The sequence below is a fragment of the Protopterus annectens genome, chromosome 9.part0, assembly GCF_019279795.1.
Source record: "Protopterus annectens isolate FY-2018-M chromosome 9.part0, PAN1.0, whole genome shotgun sequence".
NCBI lineage: Eukaryota > Metazoa > Chordata > Ceratodontiformes > Protopteridae > Protopterus > Protopterus annectens.
In genome coordinates this window covers 1,443,793,766-1,443,810,973 of record NC_056743.1, presented here as the reverse complement: position 1 = coordinate 1,443,810,973, position 17,208 = coordinate 1,443,793,766, and positions in this window count along the sequence as shown.

Sequence of the window (17,208 nt, the reverse complement as noted above, 5' to 3'; positions counted from 1 at the left end):
AGATCACCTCTGAGCAGGCGGTATGCTACTGAATAGAGCTGAAGTTTCTTTAGTCTGGCAGAATAAGACATATGTTGGAGACCCTTGATCCTTTTGGTGAGGTACTTTTGTGGTCTCTCCAGCTGTTGCAAGTGCCGGGTGAGGTACATACCAAATGGGCATTGTACTCAATCATGGGTCTGATGAGGGAGGAATATCGGGGTACAATGACATCCTTGGATCTGGATGTGAAACCCTTCATGATGAGGTGTGCAAGGTAGAATGTTTTTCTAACCACTTTGGCAATGTGGGTGTCAAATGAGAGGTCGCTGTCTACTTGGGTCCCTAGGTCTCTGATTACTTTTTCCGTACACAGTGGGTTGCTGTCTATGTGATAATTTGTGGGTACTTTGTTTTTTCCAAAAGGGATGACTATACATTTTTTGGCATTTAGTTTAAGGCCGTGACTACGGCACCAGTTGTCTGTTTCAGTGAGGCCTTTTTGTAGGATGTGTGTATCTGCTGGTGTATCGACTATGGCACCTAGTTTGCAGTCATCTGCGAACTTTGTCAGCCACAGCCTTTCCATGTTTGCTTTAACATCTGAGAAATAAATGCCGAACAAGAGGGGTCCCAGGACAGATCCCTGTGGGACACCACTTGTGACTGGCTTTGAGTCTGATATTGCTCCAGCGATTTTAACTTTATGGGTTCTGTTCTTTAGCCAGTTTGAAACCCATCTAGTGACATAAGGGTTTACTTTTAAGCTGTTTAGCTTATCTATGATGCCTGAGTGGGGTATTGTGTCGAAGGCCTTAGCCAAGTCCAGGTATGCTGTATGGACTGCTTTGCCCTCATCAATGGCTCTAGTGACTGTTTTGAAAAAGTCAACCAGGTTTAAAAGGCAGGATCTGACCTTTACAAAGCCGAACTGGGTGGGGTCAAGCATCTGTACGTCCCCTATGTCTCCGTTTATGAGTTCCATAATGATTCTTTCCATAGCTTTGCAGACCAGGCTAGTCAAGCTTATGGGGCGGTAGTTTCCAGGGTCTGTAGAGGCACCCCCTTGTGGAGTGGGACCACTGTTGCTGTACGCCAGTGTTCAGGTACATATCCCGAAGTAAGGCTAAGGTTAAATAGCATTTTTATGTGTGGGTTTAGCTCCTCTTGGAGTTCACGTAACACGCACCCCGGGATACCGTCAGGTCCCATTGATGCTGTGTTTTTTGCTTTGTTTAGGGCGGTTCTCACTTGGACATCTGAGATGACAGGGAGATTACATTCAGCTGGGATAAGTATTTCTTCTTTTGGGGGTGAAGGAGGCGAGAAATTTGGTGGATTAGGAACATATCACAGTCTATTGGGTGACTTATTTGTTTATTTCCAGATCCACATAGATTTAGTAATGAGGCTGACCATACATATTAATATAAGCCTTCAAAACCAAGCACTAGGCCCTTGTCAGTGCAATGAAAGATCTTCAAGCAGAACCACAGCATAACAGTATATATATGTATATGTAATGGTATTGTGCAAAGGAACAGGCACTCATCTGATGGAGGTTTTTATGGTCATCCTTACCTGATAGGAGAAAATTAACGTAATAGTTTTATGAGAATTATGTGTATTGTGCCATAGAGAAGCTAGGTTCCTTTCGTATGCTTTGTCACACCATTGTCAAATGCAAACATGCTGCCTTCATAAAAGGTTGTCAAGAATGTTGGAGGCTGTTTGTTAAATGGCCCCAAAACACATGACTTTATCTACTTTTTGTTCAAGGTGACAGAACAAATGAAACTCGAACAAAGTAATATGTCAATCCTAATTGAAAGAAAACGCTATTAGTATTGATGTGTGCCTTCCTCAAGTATATTTTTGGTGGGTTGAAACCCAAATGGCCGGGCATACTTACGTGAAAGTGCTTTTCACCGAAGAAGTACTATCATGTAGGTATGCCTGTTGCCGAGGCTGTACTACAGTGCGGGTAAGGGAAAATTCCCTTTTCACCACTGTAGTGCAGTCTCGGAGGGAGAATATTAAAGTAGGGGGGTGTGGGGGACACCCCTGTTAAAATGTTAATGCAGTGTTTTTTTGGGGGGTTTTTTGTAACATGCTTTAATGAAAGTGCTTTTTCGATAAAAGCACTTTTGTTAAAGTGTGTTTGGTTGTTATGGATTTGGATGTTTGCTTATTCGAGCAAATGCCCTAGCTCCATTTTTGGGATATGCTTACTGAGAAGAGATAAAATGTGCCATTGTTAGTGTTCTACTTTGGTAGTTTGCCAAATTAAACTTAGGACAAGTCAGATAAGATGTTATAGGTTCATAGGTAAGTAGTAGGTTAGCTGCACTTGTGAGCCATTTTAAGCCTAACCAATTCTCCTTTTGGTATCTGAATTAATTAATTTGTTGTTAGACTGGCCTTATTCATCCCATGGTTGATAATTACATATCACCCCTCATGAGAATAATTGGGTCGTGCCATAAATAATTTTTGGTGAACCATGCAAGGGATAAAACATTTAGGATCTGCTTCTGCCCATTAGTAGTACAGGAAGCAGTTCTGAGGGAAAGTGTTTGTTCTCATCCCACAGATCCATGTTGGTAGGGATGATCTTTGATGGGCATGGATGAAGAGTCTTTTTCAGAGCAATGGTTTTCCTCTGTGAGATAAACCTGTACCTTCAAACTGTTCTATTAATACTGCAGAAAAGGTTTAGTTCTTTAGACTATTTCAGTAGCAATACTTTAATGACCATCAGGTAAGCTTGGCTGCGATTGTAAGATGCAAGTAAGCTTTAATAAGCATACTGTTAAAGAATTGCCAACATTGAAAGCCTTTCTGTTGCCATGTAGAGAATACTTAACTAGATAATGTATAAGCCTTGGGTATTGAAATGCATATGACAGTATTTGTAATAAAGGACAGGATTACATTATTTTAAGAAGCTCATTACACTTGGAGACTTCCAGTCATCTCTGCAGGCTTTAACCGTAAACTAAACAGAATGCCAATCATGTGGTCTATAACCTGTACAGTAATCCTTTTAAGCAATGTATCTTGAGCTTATTTCATGTTTGCTTTTCATTTTTTACTTTGATCATGCTTTCCCCATGAAACAAGTAGATAGTTGTCAGGCAGCAGGTCTTTTCTTGGATAAGGAACATGTTTGCAAGTGGGGGCATCAGAGATTTTTACTTTCAGCATGTTACTTGGTACTTTAATAAAGCTGAATATAAATTATAATTAGAACTGCAGTACAAGAAGTGGTTTGAGTTGAGTGCTGCTTGTTTTTCTTGTACTTGATTTTGACTGGCATTCCATTAATGTATTTAAAAAAGTAATTTATTTTTTCATGCCTGGCAACCTTTTTGTTTCCATCTAGATATTAAGTAAGCTGTCATGCAGCCAATGCATTGAAATATTTTTATTCTTCTACACTTCATTTTGTCTTGATTGGACTCTCATAATGACGGTTTGGCACCCACGGCAGTGTATTTAGTTAGTTTTTGTGGTTTTGAGCATAGCTCCTCCCCTTTCTAGTTGGCCGCACCCCTTCCCATTGACCCCACCCATTCAGCTGTCTCCTGCAGCTTCCCTTTGATTTGAAGTCACCAGCCGCCACTGATGTTAGTATAACACATCCCTGCATTGGGACACCATTACCTTGCTGTATATTTGAAAGGACACCATTGTGTTAAACATGTATGCATGTCATTCAACATGTCAGCAGAATACATGTCATACAACATGTGATTGGCAAGGTCATATGCCACACATCAGGCTGGTGTACTGTTAACCTGTGCTGGTCTGTGGCACCATTGCAAAGTAGAGACAGCCATGTCAAATGTGTGTACAGCCACATGCACATTGTCTGTAGACTCAGCTCAGGGGTAAGCAGAATAATGTTGAACAGACATGCACTGCTTTGGGGGAGATATGCAAGCTAGGGCTCAGGCAAACATAGTATTCACTCAACATACCCTTCTGATCATGTCCTCCTCACACATAGGGGCAGTCGCCAACACAAAGCATCAGTGGAAGATGTACACAGGTCAGCGATGGTCTGTTAAAATGAAGGGTATGTTGCACAAAACATGGTAGTGCAGTGCAATGGTGCATAGTGCATGCATTGTGTTGCAGGTCTGGGGCATAACCTACTAACACAAATGGTGCAACACAGGGATGTATGCTAACTACTACTATAATTGTGTAAGGTGCCTACCTTCTGCTATAACACATGCATGCTATTGTGTGCAACTCAGGGATGTATGATAACTACCACTATAATTATCTAAGCTGAATGCCTTCTGCCATATCACATGCATGTTGCATGCTGTTGGGTGCCATATCATGTGTCTGGCTGTGTGTCTGTACTGTGCTGTATAACTTGTAATGTACAGTTCTTGTCTGCCCCTCACAGGTGTTGATGTAGTTGCATTTCCCTCCTATGGTCCACCTGACATTAGTGTCCCCACAGACTCTAGCAGTGATGATGAAAGTATGATTGAGGCACAGGCAGGGTTGTCAGGGGCTGAATCTGTGCCATTGGTTGCCATTCCACCTGTATCCCCTTCATCCCCGCACACAGTTCTCATGCCTACACATACCCCATCACCAGTGGCCATAGTGGAAGGACAGTTGGCAGGTGGTAGCATGGAACAGGAATGTGTGGAGACTATGGAAGGTGTTCCTGCACACCATGATCCCAGCCAACTGACTGGTGATGTTCCACACAGGCATGTGCCCAGGGCTGCTCATAGGAGGACTTCTGGCCAACATGCCCCTGCAAGACATATCATGTCAGCTGGTGTCACAAGACACATGTTTCAGGCTGTAATGGAGGCACAGGCACATGCTGAATAGCAAAACAGAGAAGGTCTGAGGCTTCAGATGGCTGCTGTCCATTCTTTAACTGACAACATCCAGGCAATTGAAAATGCTCACCATCATCTTGCAGATGTTTTGGATAGACGATTGGGTGACATGGTGGGAGTCCTTGACTGTAGCATGTTCATAGGTTCATAGGTTGATACTAGGCTATCTGCCCTAGGTCATTTATAAGTCTAGCCAGAGTGTGTTTGGCTTTCGCCACCCTTTTAGATTAGTTGACTGTGCCTCTGTATAGTAGGTCACAGAAGATAGCCCTTTTGAGGTTAGTTTACTGTGCCTCTGTCTAATAGGGACACAGAAGAGATCCCAGGGGTAAACCTACGATCTCCCATCCACTCGTCAAGATTTCTCTTGAAGAGGGTCATTGAGGGACTCTGTCTAACATGGATTGGGATTTTGTTCCAGAGTGAGGGGAGCCTCTGGGATATGAATCTGTCCCTCCAGCATGTCCTATTTATTTCTGTGCTGAGGTTTAAGTCCCTGGAGCGTGTAGCTCTAAGGGATTTGGATTTCCTGAGGTGGAGCATGTCCATTAATTCTGGGTTGGACATGGCGTTATATGTCAGGCACAGATCGCCTCTGAGTAGGCGGTAAGCAACTGAGTAGAGCTGGAGTTTCTTTAGCCTAACTGCATAGGGCATCTGTTTGAGTCCCTTGATCCTCTTAGTGAGGTACTTTTGGGGTCTTTCCAGTTGCTGCAGGTGTTGGGTAAGGTACATCCCAAATGGGGCATTGTATTCAATTATGGGCCTGATGAGTGATGAGTAGAGGGGCACAATGACCTCTCTTGATCTAGATGTGAACCCTTTTGTGATAAGGTGGGCTATATAGAAGGTCTTTCTAACCACTTTGGCAACGTGATTGTCAAAGGAGAGATTGCTATCTACTTGGGTCCCCAAATCCCTAATTACTTCTTTCATACTTAATGGATTACCACCTATGTGGTAATTTGTGGGCACTTTGTTTTTCCCAAAGGGGATGACTATGCACTTTTTGGTGTTTAGCTTTAGGCCATGGCTCTGGCACCAGTTATCCATCTCTGTGAGACCCTTTTGGAGGATGCTTGTGTCAGTTGGTGAGTCGATTATGTCACCCAGTTTGCAGTCATCTGCGAACTTGGTCAGCCATAGTCCTCCCATGTTAGCCTGTACCTCAGAGAAATATATACCGAACAAGAGAGGTCCCAGGACTGAGCCTTGTGGGATGCCACTTGTAACTGGTTTAGAGTCTGACATGGCACCTGCAATTCTGACCATGTGGGTTCTATCCCTGAGCCAGTTTGCAACACATTTTGTGACATAGGGGTTGATATTTAAGCTGGTGAGCTTATTTATGATGCCCAAGTGGGGTACTGTGTCGAAGGCTTTTGCGAGATCCAGGTACACTGTGTGGACTACCTTCCCTTCATCTATGGCCTTGGTGACTGTTTCAAAGAAGTTGACCAGGTTCAAGAGGCAAGATCTGCCCTTAACAAAGCTGAATTGGGTAGGATCAAGTGTTTGGAGGTTCCCAATGTCTTTGTTTATGAGTTTCATGATGATACACTCCATAGCTTTGCAGACCAGGCTAGTCAGGCTTATAGGGCGATAGTTTCTGGGGTCTGTTGTGGCACCACCTTTGTGGAGTGGGACCACTGTTGCTGTACGCCATTCCTTGGGTACATATCCTGTAGTAAGGCTGAGATTGAATAGTGACTTTATGTGAGGGTTCAGTTCTTCTTGGAGTTCGTGTAAGACACAGCCCGGGACACCGTCCGGTCCCATTGATGCTGTGTTTTTTGAGAGGGCAGCTCTCACCTGTGCATCTGTGATGTCAGGGAGGCTACACTCTGTTGGGATAGACATTTGCTCTTTTAGTGGGGAAGGGGGGGAGAGGTTTGCACTGAACCTGTCTGCCAGGATGTTGGCAATGTCTGTGGGTTCAGTGTATTTTTTTGTCATTTTGAACTAACTCAGAACATATCTGGGAGTTGCCACCCATGTTCCTGACATAACTAAAAAAGGCCTTGTGATTATCTTTAGCATCTTGTGCAATTTTTCTTTCGAAGCTGGCCTTAGATGATTTTATGAGGGATCGTAGTTTCTTGCTAGTACTGATCAGAGATGCCTTCCCTTTTTGGGATTTTGCTCTATCATGTAGTAGCTTCCTCCTTCTGTTGTATAGCTTATTTATGGCTGGGGTCCACCAGACAGGTCTCCTGCCTTTGGAGGAATTAGTCTTGGTTTTATTTGGGATAGCACGATCCATTCATTCCTGTAGGTGTCCATTGAAAGCATTTGTAAAGGATTCTGTGGTTTGGGCCGTATTTTCCACTGGCCCGGGGGCTTTGAAGGATTCCACCTCGGTTTTGAAAAGTGTGAAGTTTGCTTTTGAGAAGTTCTTCACCGTGGTTTCCTTGGCTGGGGGTGAGGCAGGATATGGATGTCCAGTAAGATTAATTTATGGTCAGATCTTACCAATGAGGGGTATACCTCTAGTATGGAACATAGAGTCCCCATGTTGGTGATGATCAGGTCCAATATGTTTTCCCCCATGTCAATCCTCAAGTGTGGAATGTCTGTGCTGGAATATCTGGTGGGAGTGAGGCATTGGGCATGTGGTCGTAAACCAGCTACATCACCTGTTGCAGGTCTACGTGAACATGCTACTTCACATGCCCGCTCCCATCATGGCAGTAGCAGCAGCAGTGCAGCTGGTGCTGTGCTGTCCACACCAGGACACAGCAGGCCATGTGCATGTGGTTCTGGATGGTCCCAACAGGGACAGGTTCCAGTGGACATGTGTCATCAGACAGTACCCAATCTGGACCTCTGCCTGGTAGTGGCCGTGCAACCCCTGGCAGGCGCAGGTCACATGGCTATGGCCGGACACCGTGAACTGTAAAACCTGCCCTGTACAGTCTGCAGCTGTCAATAATACTCCTGTGTAGGCCAGCTACATGCCAGACCTGTGTGCATACATACACACACACACACCAGAAACAAATGTAGAGCACCTCAACACACACACACGCATAACATCCACACATGTCCAATGAGATAAAAGGCCCTAACCCACACACATGATGTCATCCAATGGTGCAGCCTAGGCTTCTGGCAAACATTATTACCGTGTGCATATGATGATGCCTGTGCCGCATTCCTGTCATCCACACCATCGGTGCAGGGACATGCACATATGGTCTGATGCACAGGATGAACATACTAGGAAGACAATTATAGATTACCATTGTTGAGTAGTGTTGACAGGCAGCAGACATACCATGTACTACAGTTTTAGAATGCATTTTGTACTTATGACAGTATGTATCATGTGTAACAATAGTAACTGCATGTTGATCTTGATGTTCTGCCTTTCTCTTTCAGGTGTAATTGCATGTGCCGGGGGATGTCAATGTTTGCAGTTAGTGTCCCATATGTAAATGTAGACAACTCACAGGTCTGTATGACAATACCTGCATGCACTTTGTAGCTTTCACATCACAGTTATAATCTCCCAAGTTTCAAACATGTTTACTGATCTAATGATCCAAGAGCATGATAGCTGTGTAGTAAGCTACTGTGGCCACAGCCGTCACATCCATAGTGAGTGACATCACAGGTATAGTTACCTGGAGTGGGGAGGAGGTAAAAGAGTGGTTTAGCAGATGACAAGGGTAAAGGGCAGTGAAAAAAGTGGTTTCTCATTGGGAAGCAGTAAAACCCACTCTCATGACAGGATGCAAACATACATACACACACTCAGGGATTTGCAGACACAGTAACACACCCACACACTCAGGGATTCACAGACACAGTAACACACACTCTGACACACACATACAGTTGCCAGTGTTGGGATAAGAACCCCTGCCTATGTACAAATCCTCATTATAGTACTACTCAATTACAGTACGCGCCACAAAGACTACACATGTACAGGTAGTCAGAATGGCCTAAGATCGAGGACATCAACAGGGATACTAGATTGCGGTGAGTGTATGTGGGGAGGGGGGGGTTCATCAGTAGGCTATGGAACAACAAGCCTCACCTCAGGGCGTACATGTTTACAGGTGGTTAGAATGCCCTACTAAGGTTGATGACATCAACAGGGATACTAGATTGCATTGAGTGGATGGGGGAGGGGGTCTTATCATTATACTATGGTAGAATACAGCCTCACTCCAGGGACCAGACAGCCATACACATACACACACACACACACACACACACACACACACACACACACACACACACACACACACACACACAGTGGAATGTCTGTGCTGGAACATCTGGTGGGAGTGATTCATAAAGATATACACCTATGTCACACACATACAGACACCTGACATATGTGAGATTCAAACCACTGCCTATGTCTTGCTTTCTACACTTCACTCTACAACAGTGTACAGGAGAGTGAAATACATTTGGGATGTATTCCCCACCATATGTGACATATATGGACACAAACACACCCACACATGCCAGTACTGTGAATCAAACACCTGCCTATCTCATGATAGGTATTATAGAGTTACAGTACTATTGTACGTGCTATAAAGCGTACTGACTCTTTCCTTTGCCAACTATGCTGATATATGCATAATATATGCACAGGGGAGGTGTTACTGTTACAGGCGTCAAGAGGTTTGCCTTCAGTGTCACCCTTACTGCATTCTATGTTGTGTGTCTTCCACTTCAATTAACAGAAACATAGTGTAGCAGTAACACAGGTTATTGTAGGAATGGTTGTAACATGCCTGTAAGCTGTCCTCAGTAATCATTCCTCTGCAAAGTAGCCCCACCACGTAGTATTCATGTCCAAACATCTGTCCATACCTAAAGTACAGCTTACTGTACTTTGAGCATATCACCATATACAGTTGCCAATGTTGAGGCTGCATTGCAACAGCATGCTGTACTAAGACAACAGTCACCTTCAAACATCAGACACTGCACACGCATGGAATCTAAACACACATCAGTGCATGTACACATATGCAGTCTCCATCGGTAAGTAGACTAGCAGGTCAAGAGGATACATTCCACACCATGTGTGAAACCTATCCGAGCATTACACCATAATGGATGTTATATTCATGTACTGGTAGGACAAACAACCACCTTCGCTGAGTAGCCAAGTGTACATTCATGCCAACAGCACATATCAGCGAGACACACACACACACACACACACACACACACACACACACACACACACACACACACACACCAATATTCCATGTCATGATCCCACAAACTTTTAGTTGCCAGTTCCACTGTGAAGCCAGGGCACTGTAATGGTCAACAGTGAGCACATCATATTTGTCACACACCTCATGATTACTGGAAGAGTGCTAGCAATGTGCTCTGTTTGAGCTAGGCATTACACTTATTCAAGCATGTGCAATATTTGTGGCTTATAAACATCTCACCCCAGCACGTTCTGGCTATTGTGATAATAAAGTTAATGTCCAGACAAGGCACAGCATGCATGGCATGCAATTGTTGACATGGGGTATATGTAGGAGCTGTGGGTTACACATAGCTGTATATGTCATGGACATATCACCTATAACTACTCAGGAACATACAGAGCATAGCTGTGTTTCTCTGAGTCTGTCAATACAGGCCATGTGTGTAGGTCCTACAATCCTGTTATTTGGGAATGCTTGTAGGCACTGCATTTGGTGGACATGTCTAATGACATACATGCCACATGGATTGTTGTATGATATGATAGGTGCTGTGGGTGACCAGTAGAGAGGGAATATTACCTCTGTCAACATAGATATCAAACCTTATGTACTGTTAGCATTCAGCAGCCATGGTCCTATCTTCCATGTGCATGTGTGTAATGAATGTCGCCACATGTATGTACAAAGGACAACAACAGCTATGGTATTTTCATTTATGTTGTATGAGTGTGGAATGTACATATCCAGGGCAGGTACATCTAGGTCATATCCAACCATGAGAGTGTTGTTTACTGGTGTACAGCAGCAGTCAACTGTGTTAATGTTGACAACATCCGAGGGACCCTGGTATGTGTACAACTGACCTGGTTACAAACAGGGGTATTATTGCATTTCATAACACATTATGCAACTGTGTCAGTACATGGGTACTTTGCACAGTTGATGTAGGGCTAGGTACAGTCCACCAGTCGAAGGTTATTTGGTGTTGTACCATAATATTTCATACCACATTTATGGATGTGTGTTGGTAGTCTGAGGGCATGGTGGTGGATGTATATGAGGATACAACCTATAATGCAGCTTTTGCCACTGTCACCTGTACCTGACTCATCCATGATGAATTATGTTGGAGTAGTGGTCTTTATTTGTGAGTAGCCTTTATGAATATGTGGACACCACCACCTGGAGTGGTCCATGCCAGTGTTATGGCCTACATGTCTGGATCTGAGTTATATGGTGGTAGTGCTATTGTGCACTACAGAGCCTTCAGCCAGGTGTTCCTCACTGCACAGATGTCAGTATTCCCCAATGTAAGCTCTACATTGAGAAAATGGATTACGAAAGCCACACATGTAGCACTGGTTAGCATAAGCATCCAATGCAATTGTCTTGTAGGTGTCAGGGTGTTACTTCTGTGTTTAGGACATTTGCCTTGAGTGGCACTATATGGGTAAATGTGACCTAGGTATTATCCACACTCCCTTGAATCATGGATGCATGTGATCTGTGACAAAGGCTTGTTTATCTTCAGTCATGTCATCCCGGAATGACAGACACTGGACAACCTCATAATTACAGCAGGACATTGGCTCATTGTTTTGGTCAAGCAGTTGCCACTCATACCATGACATCACTGTGAGTGACAGTGTTGTGCTTGGTATCATATGCTACATGTAAGGTGATGGACAGCAGCAGACATTGTGTAGATAACCACTGTCAGATATGCTTAGTGGAGCGGTCCTGCTAATAATGACAACTACTAACACAGCTGGGAGAGGTCATCTTGACACCTGCACTTCAGTATCATTAGACAATGGGGCTCACATATTATGCTTGCACATGCCACTATTCCAAGTATAATGCCACTATCCACAATCTGATATCAATGTATGCCTTTCAGGGAAGCAATGTGTGTGACACATGCTGTACTTTGCATCCACCTGTGTGTCCCAGTTAACCAATTGTCTGTCACTTCCACACATGCATGATTGTGTATACTTCACATATATATGGCAGTACTTCAGGTACATGTATGCATGTGTATCACACAGCACAGATGCAGATATATCATTTACGGGCCACATACAGGTATCTGGCAGTAAACCTGTATGATGTGCATATATACTGACAGTTAAGATGTACATAGCTGTAAACCTGTCTGTTTACAATAGGAGTCCATTACAATGTGTTCTGTACATCTAAGTGTATGAGCATGCACACTGTGGCCTTCTGTGGTTAGAATCAGAGTGCATCCCAAACAGCCCTGTGTTACTAAGTGTATGAGCATGTCCATTGTCACCATGTGTAATTGGAGTTAATGCATCCAAACAAGTATTGTGATTCTATGTGTATGAGCATGACCACTGTAACCCTGTATAGTGATAGTAGTTGTCCATTCCACAGATAGGCATACGCCAGTTCAGGGCTTGTTGTGCTACAACTAAACCTCTCAGGAATACCTATGTCTTACCTGCAGATGATGTGTCTTGTTTGTGCATACAGGTTGTAATGGATTCCTACTTTAAACACACAGGTTTACAGCTATGTACATCTTAACTGTCAGTATCCCTGTTGATGTCCTCAATCTTAGAAGGGCATTCTGACTGCCTTGAAATGTGTAATCTCTGTGGTGCATCTCGTAACTGAGTAGTGCTGTAATAGTGATCTATAGATAGACAGGAGTTCTGATCCCACCACTAGCAACTGTGTGTGTGTGTGTGTGTGTGTGTGTGTGTGTGTGTGTGTGTGTGTGTGTATTTGTGTCTGCATCCTGTCATGACAGTGGATTTTACTGCTTTAAAAAGAGAAACCACCTTTTGCACTGGCCTTTATCCTTGTCATCTGCTAAACCACCCTTTTTCCCCCTCCCCACTGCAAGTAATCAGTCCTGTGATGTCACCCAGTTCAGAAGCAGAATCAGATTAAGTGTAATTGTATGGGTTCTGTGGCACATACCCCAACTGCATACCACTCTACTAGTTACCTTTACATAGGCAAGACTTGTATGCACAATACTGGCAAGTGTGTGTGTTTATGTGTGTGTGACTACCCTGTAGCCAAGCATACACATGTGTTATGTCTTTTAACATGCTACACATGATAGTAGCCATCTGTGGTAAATGGGGTCTACAAATTATTACATCGTTAGGAATAGAAAAGAATAGACAGTCAAGAATGACTACTGTTGGGTATGTTATTTTCCTGTGCCACTGTCAAGCAGTGACACAGAAGTGGTCCCGGGAGTATATTTCCATACCCATCATTCCCCCACCCAAACTTCACAATCCCCAGGGTATATTTCCTTAGCCATCATTCCCCACTCCAAACTCCACATACACAACAACCATCCCTACTCTGGTGAACTGATTAAGATTTAAATGTTATAATACAAGAGTTGCCTCTGTTTTGTGTACACGTCAATTCCTTTGGAACCCTTCTGTGTGACAAAGGGTGTTCAGACATGTTTATATATATGGCTACAGCTGTGTCTGTGTATATGCATATATATATATATATATATATATATATATATATATATATATATATATATATATATATATATGTGTGTGTGTGTGTGTGTGTGTGTGTGTGTGTACACATCCCGTAAGTGCATATATGTATTTAGTATTTATTTATAACAGTTGTACATATGTAGACTTGTCTATGTTGTTTCACAGAGTACAGTACATTCAAGGGTACTGTACATATGTACACAAAGTGACTGTCCCATTTGTTTTCAGTACTGTGGAATACCTGTAGTAAAATGTGTATTATAAAAACCATGAAACATGTATACAACCCAGATGGCTTAGTTGTAAGTCCAGTGACCATGATGTGCATGGTCCAGGGTTCAAGACCTGAGAGGGTTGTTAATAATGTCATTTAGGACTGAATAAGGCAGTTGTAAGTGGATGCAAATGTGTTTTACAGCAGTAAGCAGTGGGTACACACAGTTAAAAGACATGTACAACTCACAGTACACTTGAAATGCCCTTCTTTGTTAATCCTGCTGATGTCATTCATTGTGACATACCTTTGGGGAAGAAGTACTTCAGTAATGTCTGTGGCATGTACTATAACTGTGTACTGCTGTAGTGTAAGAAACTATTTAGGTAGGGGGTCAAATACCAGATATGACAGGAGTGTGTGTGTGTGACTTGTATCCTCTGTAGTGGTGGTTGTAAGTGTGTGACACCTGTGGGCAATGTGGAGGGGATTTTGCATATATTTTATGTTGGCCGTGCTCTATAATACAATGCCAACCATACAGGGATAAATGTGAGGCTGGGGTGCAAAGCCATACCCATACATGTGACATCAAGGCCAGACAATCACAGTTAGCAACCCCACTATTACCCAGAGCACACACTCACCCATGTGTCATATGCACACACATGCATAAGCAACAGCCAATATGTGGGTAGTACACTGCATATTGGCCACTGATAGTAACTATGCAGTGATAGCAGTGGGCTATAGAGGGCATGTCACCCTGGCCATCTGTCCAATATGCAAGTACATGCACACAGTGCACCTCCACCATGTTCCACAATGGAACCTGCACCACCTATGGTGCCTTCACATGAGACTCACAATGGACATATCATGCCTGACAACATGCTTACAACTGTTTACAGTGCCTTAATCACTCTGTATCCATCGGCCCTTGTTCTGCCTAGCAACAAAATAAACAACCTGTACTAGGCTTGAACCCAGAACCATACACACCGTAACCAAAGTAGTTTACCTCTAAGCCACCTCTGATATGAATAACCTTGCTGTATTCACAAACATATCATCCAGCCCAGTCATTCAACAGTACAGAGTATGTATTCTAACATGCAGATGTATGTATGTATAATATATATTAATGTCTACACAGATACAAATGTATGTATGTATGTATAATATATATATATATATATATATATATATATATGTATATATATATATATATATATATATATATATATATATATAAGAGAGAGTGAGAGATATATAGATAGATATAGATATATATAGATATATATATCCACATATGTGTAAGCAGATATTTATACCTATATAGGTATATACGGACATACATCTGTAGATAAGGTGGGAACATAGTAGAAACATATATGTCCACATGTACCATGAATGAGGTTGACAGACACAAACAACATATGTCATGCATGAATAGGTATTCCCTCCACAGCAAAACATGTCTGACCTGCAATACACTACCAACTGTTGCAGATCCCATAACCAGGACCTTACACAACAAGGCCACAAGATGTTAACAGTACCCCATCCCACCTGTATGATGTCAGGCTGGTATCAGTACATATCATGCAGTACAGTCAGGCTCATAAAAACTCCCATTTTGCAGTCATCTGTTACCTTTGTTAGCCAGAGTCCCGTACTGTTGGCCTGTACTACATAGATGTAGAATTCAAACAACAGTCATCCCAGGACTGAACCCTGAAGTACTCCACCTGTCACTTGTCTGGGGATGGATTTGGAGACAGTTACACCTACAGTTTGGGTTCTGTCAGTAAGCCATGTGGCAAACCATCGAGTGACATAAGGATGTATGGCCGGATTAGTGTGTTAATCTATGTTTCCAGACTGATGTATGGTATTGAAGGGCTTGGAGAGGTCCATATAGGCATTGTGGACTGCCTTACCCTCTTCAACAGCTATGCAGACTGAGTCAAAGTAGACAATCAGTTTCAAGAGGCATGACTGGCCCTCCATGATACCAATCTGTGTGGGGTCCAGTGTTTGAGGGTTGCCAATGTCTGTGTTCCAAACTTCACTGATAATGCATTCCATGGCCATGCAGATCAGACTTATCACACCAATGTGACAGTAGTTACAGGGATCCAAGGTGGATCTCTCCTTGTGGAGTGGGATAACTGCAGCTGTGCACCACTCAGTGGGCATCAGGCCTGATGCAAGGTTATGATTGCACATGACAGTCTGGTCCCATGGATGATGTATTCTTAGCTGTGGATAGTGTGGTTTCTGCCTGTGTGGCCATGATTACTGGCCAATGGAACTCTGTTCATATTGCCATTGGCCCTTTTGGGGGTGAGAGGGGGTGACTGTGGCACTAAACCAATCCGCCAGGATATTGGCACAATCTGTGGGAGCAATCTATGTAATGCCATACTGTCATAGCTCAGAGCATGTCTCAGCATTGCCTGTTAGATTCAGGACATAACTATAGAATGGTGTGTGGTTGTCTGTGGAATCTGTGGTGATATTAGTTACATAACCAGCTTTGGAGGATCCCATGGGGGATCTCAACATCTTACTGTGGCTGGTAAGGGAGTTGTTTGCATCCTTGGAGTATCCTTTTTGCTTCAACAGTGTCTATCTTCTGTTGTATACTCTGTTAATGGCAGGAGACCACCAGAGTGGCTTGCTTATTTGGGAAGTGAGCATTGTGGATCCATATGGGATGTCAGGAACCATGCACAAGTGGATGTGCTCATACAGTACCTTAGTACAGGATTCATCTGTAGAACTGTCAGCTCCTGTCTCCATGGATGTCACAAACATTGTCACTTCTGCCTTGTGTAACATGAAGCTGGCTTTGGGGAGGTCTTTTATGGGCAACTGTATATACATTCCTTTCACAGGTTCACTTTGATTAGCCTACACTGGGAGTACTGTGGTGAAACCTCAGTTTTATGTACTGTTGTGATGGCTTAGTGGTTAGTTACTGTGACTATAATGTACAGTGTCCTGGGTTCATGACCTGCAAAGGTGGGGTATTGTTGTCCAGCCAGGACAGCAATTAATGCATACAGACTAATTAGGTTGGTCACACTTAATACAATTCAAATGCCCTACAGTGGCAATCTTGCTGATGCCAATCACTGGGGAGTACAGCTTTGGGGAAGAGAGTACTCCAGCAATCGCTGTGGTGCATGCTGTAACAGTGTAATGCTGTAGTGTGATATAGAATTCTGGTATAGGTTCTAGTTTCACACATGAGAGTTGTGGATTCTTTGGTGTCTGTTCCTATGCCTGTGTAGAGAGTGCTGCATGTTTGGCTAGTCACACTCACTATGATTCATTGGCCCTACTTTGGCAATCCTGCTAATGTCACCCACCTAAAAATGCACCTCTGGGACAATTGTAACCCAGTAATCTCTATAGCG